A 12,294-nucleotide genomic window follows, 5' to 3' on the forward strand; every position below is an offset into this window, starting at 1 on the left:
ACATGCAAAATCCTGATAAGTGCATAGAAAAAGCATGACTAATGGTTGCCAGGGGTTGAGAGGAGGCGGCAATGCTTAATGGGTACAGGGTCTCCTTTGGGGCTAATGAAAATGTTTTTGAACGAGATAGAGGTGTTGGTGGCACAACATTTACTAAATGTACTAAATGCCACCGAATCGTATGCTTTAAAATGTTTACAAAATTGTGTTATGTGAATTTCATTTCAATTTTTTTTAAGTTAAAGCAAACAAATGAAAAACCAGTCTGGCAACACAGCAAGAGTGTGAACTTAGCAGTCTGAAAGACCTGGGTTCAAATTCCAATTTGCTACTTCCTAGCTGTGTGCCTTGGCCAAGTCCCCAACCTGTCTGAGCCTCAGTGTTCTCATTTGTGATAGAGAGAATAAGAAGACGTGCTTCAGGGGTGAATTGTGAGGATGAACCAAGGTAGATGCACGTAACATTCCTAGGATAGAGCCTGACACACAGGAAGCACTCACTGAGTGCTGACTATTACTGTTGCTGTGATGGTGATGATGATGTTGATGAGGAGGAGGAGGACGACGATGGGTCTTTGGTATCTGCAGCTTGGTTCAACCACAGACCCCATGTGGATGGTCTTGGTGAAACAAAGGAAAGTTCAAAATCAGGCTCTCCAACAGAAGCACATGCAGGCAATCTAGCATCTGGTATACAATCCTGGTATATTAGTTTGTTTCTGTTGCTTATAACAGAACACCTGAAACTGGGTAATTTACAAAGGAACGAAATTTATTTCTTACAGGTTCAGAGGCTGGGAAGTCCAAGGTCCAGGAAACACATCTGGTAAGGGCCTTCTTTTGGGTGGTGACTCTCTAGGGAAACTCAGCGTATCACATTGCAAGAGAAAATGGCATGGGCGAGAGCAAGAGAGCTAACCTACCCGCTCACTCTCCTTATAAAACTATCAGAGCCACGCGCATTATCCCATGAATAGATGAGTCCATTCATGAGTGCACAGTCCTCACAATCCAATCACCTCTCAAAGGCCCCACCTTTCCAATATCATAGTTGGATCTCCCACCCTCTTAACACTGTTACAACGGAGATCACGTTTCCAGTACATGCAGTTTTGGGGGACACATTTGACCCATAGCACATGGAGTTAGGCTCACTACTCACTGGCCATATCACTTCATCTGTGCCTCAGTTTCCTCATCTATAAAATTGCGATAAAAATAGTACATATCTCATAGAATTGTTGTAGCTTAAATAAGATGATGTTTGAAAAGTGTCCAGAACTTTGCCTGGTATTTAGGAAGCACTATATAAACGTTTGTTGAACAAAATGGGATTTTTCTCCAGCACATATAGATGAGACATTGGTCTCAGCCCCTGTGCTCAGAGCCGAGGAGTAAGAGGCAGGGCTACATCTGCAAGTATGAGCGTGTGATACGAGCCCGGGCACAGAGCACCCCACTCGCACGCTCACACTCACACTTGTGCAAACTACACCACAGCACTGCCACCAGTGAGCACCAAGACAGAGCTGCCCCCATCCCAGAGCTGCTGCCCCAGACAGGGCTGGTCACAGTCACCCCTTTCCAGCATCCAGCCCATACCTTTGCCAGACCAGAACACTGCCCTGCCATGGCTTTCAGAGCCAGTCAGGGACTTAGGAGCTACTCATGGGCAAGCTGGTCACAACAGGGAGACAGGTGTTGGCCAAGAGAGCAGCATTGGAATACAACTAACTGCCCTGGACCCCTCAGCTTCCATGCAAAGGCTCCCCTGCAGGGACTAAGGGATATGACCCCCAGAGGGGCTCTGGATGAAGAGGCTTTGCCTCAGGGGCATCTTGAGAATCAAGCTGAAGAACACCATCTCCAGGAGCAGGAGGCCAGCAGGGGGCGGCACAGAGTCATGGATGGTGGAAGGAAGTCTGGGTTCCAACACAGTGAGGTGCCAACAGGACACTTTCTCTGGGCTTCAGTTTCCCTATGTGAACATTGGGGCTCATGGTGATGGAGGGATTGGATGGTCCTAGATGTTCCCCTCAGCTTCACAGTTTGTATGCATGTCGGTCTCTCAACTCAGCTGCAAGCTCCTGGAGGGCAGGCACCTGCTGCAACTCCCATCAGGGGCCCAGGAGGTAGATCCCATTCATTCTCCAGGAATCACTGGAAAGAAAAGAAAACAAAAACAAAAACTGCTGTTGCTGCCTGCTGAGCTTCCACATGGGAGCCAGAACCAGAGTCCCACTTTTCAAAGAACAGAAAAGTTTCTACATGAACACTAATGCTGTTTTTGACGTAGAAAAGTGTCAACTAGGGAAGATCACTTTGTGAGTTATCTGGAGCCCCCCAGTCACAGAGGAGAAAGGGGAAGGAGATGGATCTTCGTCGAGCTGGTGCAAATCCTTCACCACGTGTGGCCCCTCCCAGCTACAGCAGGACCCAGGCTGTCTGGCACTGCAGAGTCTGCTATTTTTGCAAATTGATGCATAATATGTTCAAAATCAATTTCCCTTAAAAGTAAATGTGCACTCCTAGGTATATATCCAAAAGAATGGAAAACAGAGACTTGAACAGATATTTGCACACCCATGTTTATAGCAACATTAGTCACAAAAGCCGAAAGGTGGAAACAACCCAAGTGTCTATCAGCAGATGAATGGATAAACAAATGTGGTCTAGCTATACAATGGAATATTATTCAGCCTTAAAAAGGAAGGAAAGTCTGATACATGCTACAATAATCCAAAATCATTGTGCTAAGTGAAATAAGTCAGACACAAAAGGACAAATATTGCATGATTCCATTTATATGAAGTAGCTAGAATAGGCAAATTCATAGAGACTAAAAGCAGAATAGAGGTTACTGGGGACCAAACAGTGGGGCATGGGGGAGGTGTAATGGGGATTTACTGTTTAATGGCACAGAATTTTAGTATGAGAAGATGAACAAGTTCTGGAAATGGAAGGTGGTGATGGTTGCACAACAGTGCAGTTGTGCTTAATGATGCTGAATGGTACACTTAAAAATGGCTAAAATGGGGCTGGCTGGTTAGCTCAGTTGGTTAAAGCACAACCTTATAACCTCAAGGCCATGGGTTCAGATCCCTGTACCAGCTAGCTGCCTAAAAAATAAAATGGTAAAATTAATGTTATGCATATTTTACCACAATAAAAACAAAAGGTAAATGTGGTTATAGTAATATCAAAAAAGTGGCAACGTTCTAGATTCCCAGTTTCAGAGGCTGGTTAAATAAATAATGGTACCTCCATACAATAAAGCCCTTTACATGATGCTAGTCTATGTTGATCTGAAAGGTGTTCAGGATATGACGGTGAAGTATAAATAAGAGTGTATAAAATGCACATCCGGGGTGATCCCATTTGGGTATGAATAATAAAAAGAAATAAAAGAAAAACTTGTGAGTTGACCAGTCATAACTCATTTGGCTGCTTGTCCCCAGGAACTGTAACTCATACAGAAGTTCATTTGAGATCATTTTTAGTGGAGACCCTTCCAGAGGGACTCCCATCAGAGTCTAAATTTGTGTCCCTTTTTTTTTTTTTTTCTAAAAAGATGACCAGTAAGGGGATCTTAACCCTTGACTTGGTGTTGTCAGCACCACGCTCTCCCAAGTGAGCCATGGGCTGGCCCTGTGTCCCTTTTTTTTTTTTTTTTAACAAAAGCCATTTCCAACTTCACAGAGTAAAAGGTGAGAGGAAATCACCCAGGAATCAATCTCCAGAAATCCCGAGAGTCTTCTATTAGAGGACGGATCAATAAGGACACTTTTGGCTGCAAGTAACAGCAGACCCAACAGCAGCCAAGTAAGGACATTAATTATCTCACATAAAGTCAGGAACCAGCCAGCCACAAAAAAAAAAAGTCAGGAAGTAGGCAGTTTCAAGGTTATTTAACTTAGTGGCACCATGACATCATCAAAAACTCCAGTGTTTTCTGTCTTTCATCTCCAAAATCTGTATAATGGCCTTTGAGTAATTATCTATTGCTGTACAACAAATCCCCTCAAAACTTATGGCTTTGAACGACAGGAGTTATTTATCTCTTGTGGTTTCAGCGGGTGGGGAATGTGGAAGCAGCTCCGACAGATGGCTATGGCTCGAGGTCTCTCCCATCAGTGCAGTGAGGGCTGCAGTCATCTGGAGGCTTGACAGGGGCTGCGGGCTCCATTTCCAGAGTGGATCCTTCAGTGGCTGGCAAGCTGCTGCTGGCTGTTGGTTCCTCTCCACATGGGCCCCTCCAGAGGACTGCTTGGGTGTCCTCCCAGAGGCAGCGATCCCGTAGGGACCAAGGCACAAACTGCAACATCTCTCATGACCTGGCCTTCTAAGTCTGTATTCTGCTGTGTTCTATTGGTCACACAGGCCAACCCTGATTCATTGTGGGAGGGGACTACACAGGGCATGAATACCAAGAGGCAAAGCTCCTTGGACATCATCTCGGAGTTTGGCTACCACAGCCTCCATCCCGAGGCTTGTCATCTCAAGTATAAGAAGGAAGGAGGTTTCTTCTGAAATGTGTTCATGTGTGTTTGTCAGGGAGGAAAATCTTTCCTAGAAATCTCTCAGCTGTTGTTCCCTCAGGGGCCATTGGCTAGGATTGAAAGAGAAGGTGGGAAGGAGGGCACCACAGGAGACCGCCCCTGTCTGCAAGGAGGAAGGGGAAAGAAAGTGGCCATTGGTGAGCAGATGTCCACCTGGGAGCCTGAAAGGGTCATCTCCCCTAGAAGAATGAATGGAAACCACATTCCCAGGAAAAGGAGGTGTAATTTGACCCTTTATGTTTGGAGAGTTTAAACAAGCTCCTGGTGAGGATTCTCAAGGAGGAAAGGAAAATTTGAGGTTTTAGATCTAGGAGGTGGCAGACGCGAGAAGCTGTCCTAACCCAGGGCTCCTGAAGCCAGCAGGTGTCCTAGCAAGCAGGCACTGTACAGAAAAGAGAGGCTGCTGAACACTGAGAACTGCGAGCTTGGGATCTCAAGCCTGGGACCCCCTTAACTGAGCTTAGCATGTTTTTCCAAAAGGCATCATTCACCAGCATGTCCTGTGGACTGGTAAGGACCTGGCTTCAAGAGCGACACCATGTGGTCATGAGAAGCAATAGCAGTCATGAGAAGTAATTATTCCAGGCATGCTGTAAGCCCCTAAAGTTTCTGGATAATTCAGGGTGGTCTCAAGATCCCGGATTTCTTCCTAATAAGGCATATGCAGGCATGAGCAATTAATTGGAAAAATAAGAGTTGTGACCCTACTGTATACCAAGTTGTGGAACTGACCATATCTATGTAGTACATACACACAGCAGAAGTGTAAAAGGGTACTGTATATCCTAAAAGGTTAGCAGTACTTATCTAAGGCTCATAAAATTATAATTTTTTCCTTTTTTTCTTTTTTCTTTCTTTACTTTTCAATAATAATAATAGCAAGTACTAACATATCACCATGTGCTGGACATCTGTGAATCAGGTATGATAATTATACCCACTTTTTAGATGAGGAAACAGGCACAACGAGGCGAAGTAATGGACCCACCTGGCTCTGAACTCTGTGCTCCTATCCTCTTTGCTGCGCTACCTCCCTGTCTTATTTGTGTATACTAATCTTTCTGCAGTGCATTGCTTGTGTAATATTAATAGTAACAATACTTATAAGGAAATATTAATAGTAATAATATTTATAAGAAAATTAGTGGCAGGTATACATTTTATAATCAGAAAAAATAATGCTATGAAACAAAATAAAATACGCGTATGACTCCACCTGCCTGCAGGCGTCATAACTTTAGGTGCCCCATGGTGTCAGGAACTTGTGCCTGCAAATGTCCACTCCCCCTCTTCGCCTGTGCTCTCTTGATTTGATAGCAGTTTTGAAAATTCCTCCTTTCCCTTGGAATCTATAAATACAGGGACCATCAGTTAATAGGGACCTAGTCCTGGTGAGTGATGGGCAAGGACTGGGGACAGAGGTTGGGGTGGGGGAGGCTGGGAAGATGGGAAAAGAGAAGCAAGGGAGAAAGGGAGAGGGAAGAAGGAAGTGGGCAGAGATGATGAATAAGGAGGAAGAGAACACTTCAAACTCCCTCCATCCCCAGCTCTCACTGCCCCTGAGCTTTCAACACCTCCCCATGGGCTCCCGATGCCACCTCCTACCAGTGCAGACTCCACTCATCACCTCCTCCAGGAAGACTCCAGGCATGGCTAAGTGCTTATCTTTATTGTGATGCTTACTGCTCATTATTGGGATTTTCTGTCTCCTCCACTGGTCAGTGAGCCCCTTGAGGGAAAGGTGGTGTTAGCCCTTTCTGCCTCCCCAGAGTCTGGCCCAGGCCTTGACCAGAGGAGGGAAGATGGAACAGGTGTTCTGAACATGTGAATGAATCCAGCTTCTCAGGCCACCAGCCACACCAGCCTGGGAATAATAGTAGGTAGGCCCTCTATTTCAGCAAAGGTATTTCTGTCACTCTAGCCTACATCGGTAAAATAGGTAGAAGTCTGTCCCCTTTTCAAAATATGACCCCACATACTTCTGGGACTGTGCAGAAGGAGTCTTGCATGTGCACAGAATACCCTCTCAAGTGCACGGTCCCTGGAGCTCTCTGTACGCAGGGGCATCTCTCTGTGGGGCCTCCAGTGTCTCTCGGGGATCTAGGGAAGCCATTCCTGTAGTGGCATTCACAGTCCTGTCCCCCTTTGGCTTGGACTGGGGGCTAAGGGTCAGAGGACAACCTGAGCGATGGGCTGGAGCTGTACATGGCATCACTCTGCCCTCCAGCACGGGAAGTTTGCTCTAACCAAGCCTGAAGGCCTGACTCTGTCTTTATTCAGGGTGGGTTATTTTCCAGAAGGCAACCTAGACTTTCATGCAAATAGACCTGTCTTCCACATGTACCTAAACATAAGTGAAAGTCACAGGAGGATATAGCTGAGGCTCAAATTTGAGTCCTCTCTTCCAATGAAAGAATTTGAAGACCCAGGGGATATTAGGCTCAGGTTGTAGTCCCAGCTCTGCCTCCACGTACCCTTGCTCCCGCTATAGAACCCGTGTCACCAGAGAAAAGAGGGAGTCCCTGGCCCCAGCTCCGTGTGAGACTTCCCCATCATCCAGCCACTGGTGAGAAGAGGCCCTCGCAGCTGCTTAAAAGCGCAGGCCCCTGAGAAAGTATCTGCCCCCTCTCAGCTAAGGGGCAACCCCCACCCCCTGCCCCCAGGAGCTAAAAAAGCAAAGAGGTGCCTGTGGCCCTATAACAGGCATCTTGAACTGGTTACTTACTGCTGCTTAGCAAATTACCCTGACATTTAGTAACTTAAAACAATAATGATAATTTTATTATTATAAGAATTATATACCATGACCAGTGGTGTTTATTCCAGGGAAGCCAGATTGGTTTAATATCTGAAAATCAATTAATGTAGTATATCACATCAATAAAATAAAAAAAACAAAAATCACATGATCATCTTAATAAATGCAGAAAAAGCATTTGACAAATCCAATACCCTTTCATGGTGTCAAAACACTCAGACTATGAATAGAAAGGAATTTCCTCAACCTGACACAAGCATCTATGAAAAACCCATAGCTAACATACCTAATAGTGAAAGACTGAATGCTTTCCCCCTAAGATCAGGAATAAGATAAGGATTTCTGCTCTTACCATTTCTGTTCAATATTGTACTGGAGATTCTAGCCAGGAAAATTAGGCAAGAAAAAAAATAAAAGGTACCCAGATTGAAAAGCAAGAAGCAAAACTATTCACTGGTGACATGGTCTGGCAGTTCTTCAAATGATTAAATGTAGAGTTATTATATAACCCCTCAATTCTATTCCTAGGTATATACCCCAAAAAATGAAAATATATGACCACACAAAACTTGTATGTGAATATTCATAGCAGCATTATTCATAATAGCCAAAAGGTGAAAACAACCCAAATGTCCATGAGTGAGCAAATGGATAAACAAAATGTGGTATATACATGCAATGGAATATTATTCAACAATAAAAAAAGGAACGAAGTACTGATACATGCTAAAATGTGGATGAGTGTTCTGGTCAAGATGGCAGAATAGATGGTTCCCAGCATCACTCTCTCCCACAAATCAACCAATTTACAACTATAAAAATTTAATATCAGCCAAGTTGGGGCTGCTGGAGCTCAGGGGAAGAGGAGGAGAGACCTATAGAGTTCATGACGACGGGAGAAACCACGATGAGAGAAAGAAAAAGCTGCTCTGAGCATTTCGGGCCGCAGCTGCTTTAAGGCTCGAGCTGCTGAGTGCATGGAGCAGGAGCCACAGAAGCTGCCACTGTGCCCTTCACATGGAGCTTCTTGGAGGCAGCAGGAGAGAAGAGGACTTTGGTGGCCTGCAAGACAGCAAGACCACTAATAGGGCTCCTGTGGACCCACGCAGGAGTGAGGAGCCAGAACAACTGAAAAAAAGGGAGCCACTCAGAGGCTGGTGAGTCATCACAAGGGACCAGCTCAGGGCCTGTCCCGTGGGAAGTGTTTGGAACATGGGCAATGGGGGAGGCGTGCCCACCAAGAGAACACTGGGACACAGCAAGGACAGCCGATCTGCCCCCCACTCAGCACAGGACCACTCAGAGGAGACTGGTCGGGAATGCAGAATTGCATGGGGTGCAGTTTGATGAAAAAACATAGGCCCAGATCAGAGGTTCTACAGAACACAGATCCACCAGGTCTCTGGAGATCCTGAAGTACCTATAAGGTCAACCATTAAACCCTGAGCTGCACAAAAAGCCTTCCCTAGGGAAACAGCAGCAAAGCAACAATTTAACTCAACCACACAGCTCAAGTACTGGTTCCCACAGGAAGTTCCCCCGTGTTAGAAGCAAAGGACAAAAAATTAGTTCTGGCCCAGGCACACCACCAGCACTTTGGGGCCTGCCTGGGAAGCAGAGGCTTAAAGCTGGGGACTGGACCCCCACTCCCACAACCAGGCAAACTGTGCCAGTGCCTCAGGGCCCTCCCAGGGACCCAAGCCATGGAGAAGGGGACCAGACACCCCTCCCACAACCAGACACCCCTTACCAGTGCCTTGGGGCCTGTGTGGGGACCTGGGTATAGAGCTGGGGACCAGACCCCCCTTCCCACAACCAAGCACACCGTGCCAGCGCCTTGGGACCCACTCAGAGATTTGGGGTATGGAGCTGGGGATCAGACACTCTCCACAACCAGGCACACTGCCAGCACCAAGGAGCAGGCCAAAATCATCTCCTCCATGTGGGTGGCCCACCACAGCCACCACAATAACATGGCTGCCACGAAAGCAGCTAGACACCACAACCACCGTGCAGATGGTTCGCCAACCACCGGAGTGCACTGACACAAGGAAAGTCACCAGCAGAGACCAAAGAAAAGACAAGGATGTCCCTCTCCACAAAGCCCATTCCAGAGTGACAGAAGCAGCATCTGCTGCTTCTATGATAATACTGGGGGACATGATCGCACCTCTCAGCACTGGACAGATTATTTGGGCAACAAAGCAACAGAGTAACCATTACTCTTTCAGAGGGAGAGAAGAAATCTAGGGTAATTAAAGGGGAGAGGGGAGAAGGGGATGAGGAGAGATTGGACAAGGGACATAAAGAATAAGTACGATTTGTAACAATATATATGCTAATAATATTGATGTTATCAACATATCTCAGTGTTGAACCCCAAAAATATGTATAATTAATTTTGATTCAATAAATAAAATAAATTAAAATAAAAATTAATTAATTAATTAAAAATTAAAAAATTAAATGTGGGTGAACCTAGAAAACATTCTAAGTGAAAAAAGCTAGTCACAAAAGAACATATATTATATGATTTAGTTTGGATGGAATGTCAAAAATAGGGGAACCTATAGAGACAGAGAGTTAGTGGTTGCTTATAGCTGGCATTTGGGGGTATGGGGAGATAGGAGGATGATAGTTAAATGTTATGATGTCTCTTTTCGAGGTGATGAAAATGTTCTAAAATGTATTGTGGCGATGGTTGCACATATCTGTGAATATAAAAAACCATTGAATTGTACATTTTAAGTGGGTGAACTGTGTGGTATGTGAATTATATCAATAAAGCTTTTTTTTTTACACTTTTTAAAATTGTACGTGTTTCTGGGGTACAGCGTGGTGTTTCAATACATGTACAATGTGCAATGATTCACTTTTGTACCTGTTAGTCCACCAATTCCTCTCTCCTCCACTCCCCTGCCGGCCTCTGGTAACGATTCTTCTGCTCTACTTCTATGAGAACCACTTTTTTTTTTTTTTTTTAAGATTCCACCTATGAGTGAGGTCATGCTGTATTTGTCTTTCTGTGCCTGGCTTACTTCACTTAACATGATGGTTTCCAGTTCCATCCATATTGCTACAAATGACAGTATTTCATTGTTTATAGCTGGATAGTATTCCATCGTGTACACATACCACAGTTTTTATCCATTCATCCGCTGATGGGTTGATTCCCTCTCTTGGCTACTGTTAATAGTGCTGCAATGAACATGCTAGTGCAGGTGTCTTGTCAACATATTGATTTCATTTCCTTTGGGTATATATCCAGTAATGGGATAGCTGGGTTGTAAGGTCAATTTATTTTTAGTTCTCTGAGGAACCTCCATACTGTTTTCTACAATGACTGTACTAATTTACGTTCCCACTGACAATGTAGGAGGGTTCCCTTTTCGCCACATCCTCACCAGCATTTGATATTTTCTCTCTTGTGGATAATAGCCATTCTAACTGGAATGAGATGATAACTCATTGTGGTTTTAATTTGTATTTCCCTGATGATTAATGATGCATTTTTTAATATGCCTGTTGGCCAACTGCATGTCTTCTTTTGAGAAATGTGTGTTTAGGTTCTTTGCCCATTTTTAAATTGGGTTATTTGATTTTTTGCTGTTGAGTTGTTTCGGTTCCTCATATATTCTGGATATTAGTCCCTTGTCTGTTGTGTAATTTCCAAACACTTCCTCCCATTCTGTAGGTTGTCTCTTCACTTTGTTGATAGTGTTCCTTGCTGTGTAGGAGCTTTGTAGCGTGATGCAGTCCCATTTGTCTATCTTTGCTTTAGTTACCTGTGCCTTTGTAGTCTTGTTCAAAAAGCGCTGCCCGCTCCCATTTCATGTAGCATTTCCCCTATGTTTTCTTCTAGTAGTTTCATAGTTTGGGGTCTTAAATTTAGGTCTTTAATCCATTTTGACTTGATTGTTGTATATGGTGAAAGATAAGGGTCTAGTTTCAATCTGCATGTGGATATCCAGTTCTTCCAGCACCATTTATTAAAGAGGCTGTCCTTTCCCCAGTGCATATTTTTGGCACCTTTGTTGAAAATTAGTTGGCTGTAAATGCATAGGTTTATTTTTGGGCTCTCTATTCTGTTCCATTGGTCTATTTGTCATTTTATGGCAGTATCATGCTGTTTTGGTTACTATAGCTTTATTTTAATTTTATTTTTTATTGTAACTTCTCAATATACATTGTAGTTGATTTTCATGCCCCTTTACCCATTCCTTTTCCCCCTCAATCTACATCATATCTTTTCACTTGTCTTAACAAGTTCAAGGAATTGTGATTGTTGTGTCTTCTTCCCCCACACCACCCTTTATTTATTTGTATATTTATTTATTTATTTATTTTTAGCTCCCATAAATAAGTGGGAACATGTGGTATTTCTCTTTCTGTGCCTGACTTGTTTCACTTAATATAATTTTCTCTAAGTCTATCCATGTCATTATGAATGGTGGTATTTCATTCTTTTTTATAGCAGAGTAGTATTCCATTGTGCAGATATACCACAGTTTCCTTATCCACTCATCACATGATGGACATTTGGGCTGGTTCCAATTCTTGGCTATTGTATACTATAGATTTATAGCTTTGAAGTCAGGTAGTGTGATGCCTCCAATTTTGTTCTTTAAGATTGCTTTGGCTATACAGGGTCTTTTGTGGTTCCATACAAATTTTAAGATCATTTTTTCTATTATGATGAAGAATGTCATTGGTATTTTGATAGGTATTTCACTGAATCTATAGGTTGCTTGAGGTAATATGGTCATTTTGATGACATTAATTCTTCCAACCCATGAACATGTGATATCTTTCCATTTATGTGTGTCTTCAGTTTCTTTCACCAGTGTTTTATACTTTTCATTGTAGAGGTCTTTCACCTCTTTGGTGAAATTTACTCCTAGGTATCACATTTTTTTGGTAGCTATTGTGAATGGGATCACTTTCTTAACTTTGTCTTCACATATTTCATTATTGGAGT

This window comes from Galeopterus variegatus, unplaced genomic scaffold (genome assembly GCF_000696425.1).
Source record: "Galeopterus variegatus unplaced genomic scaffold, G_variegatus-3.0.2 Scaffold25, whole genome shotgun sequence".
In the NCBI taxonomy this organism is placed as follows: domain Eukaryota; kingdom Metazoa; phylum Chordata; class Mammalia; order Dermoptera; family Cynocephalidae; genus Galeopterus; species Galeopterus variegatus.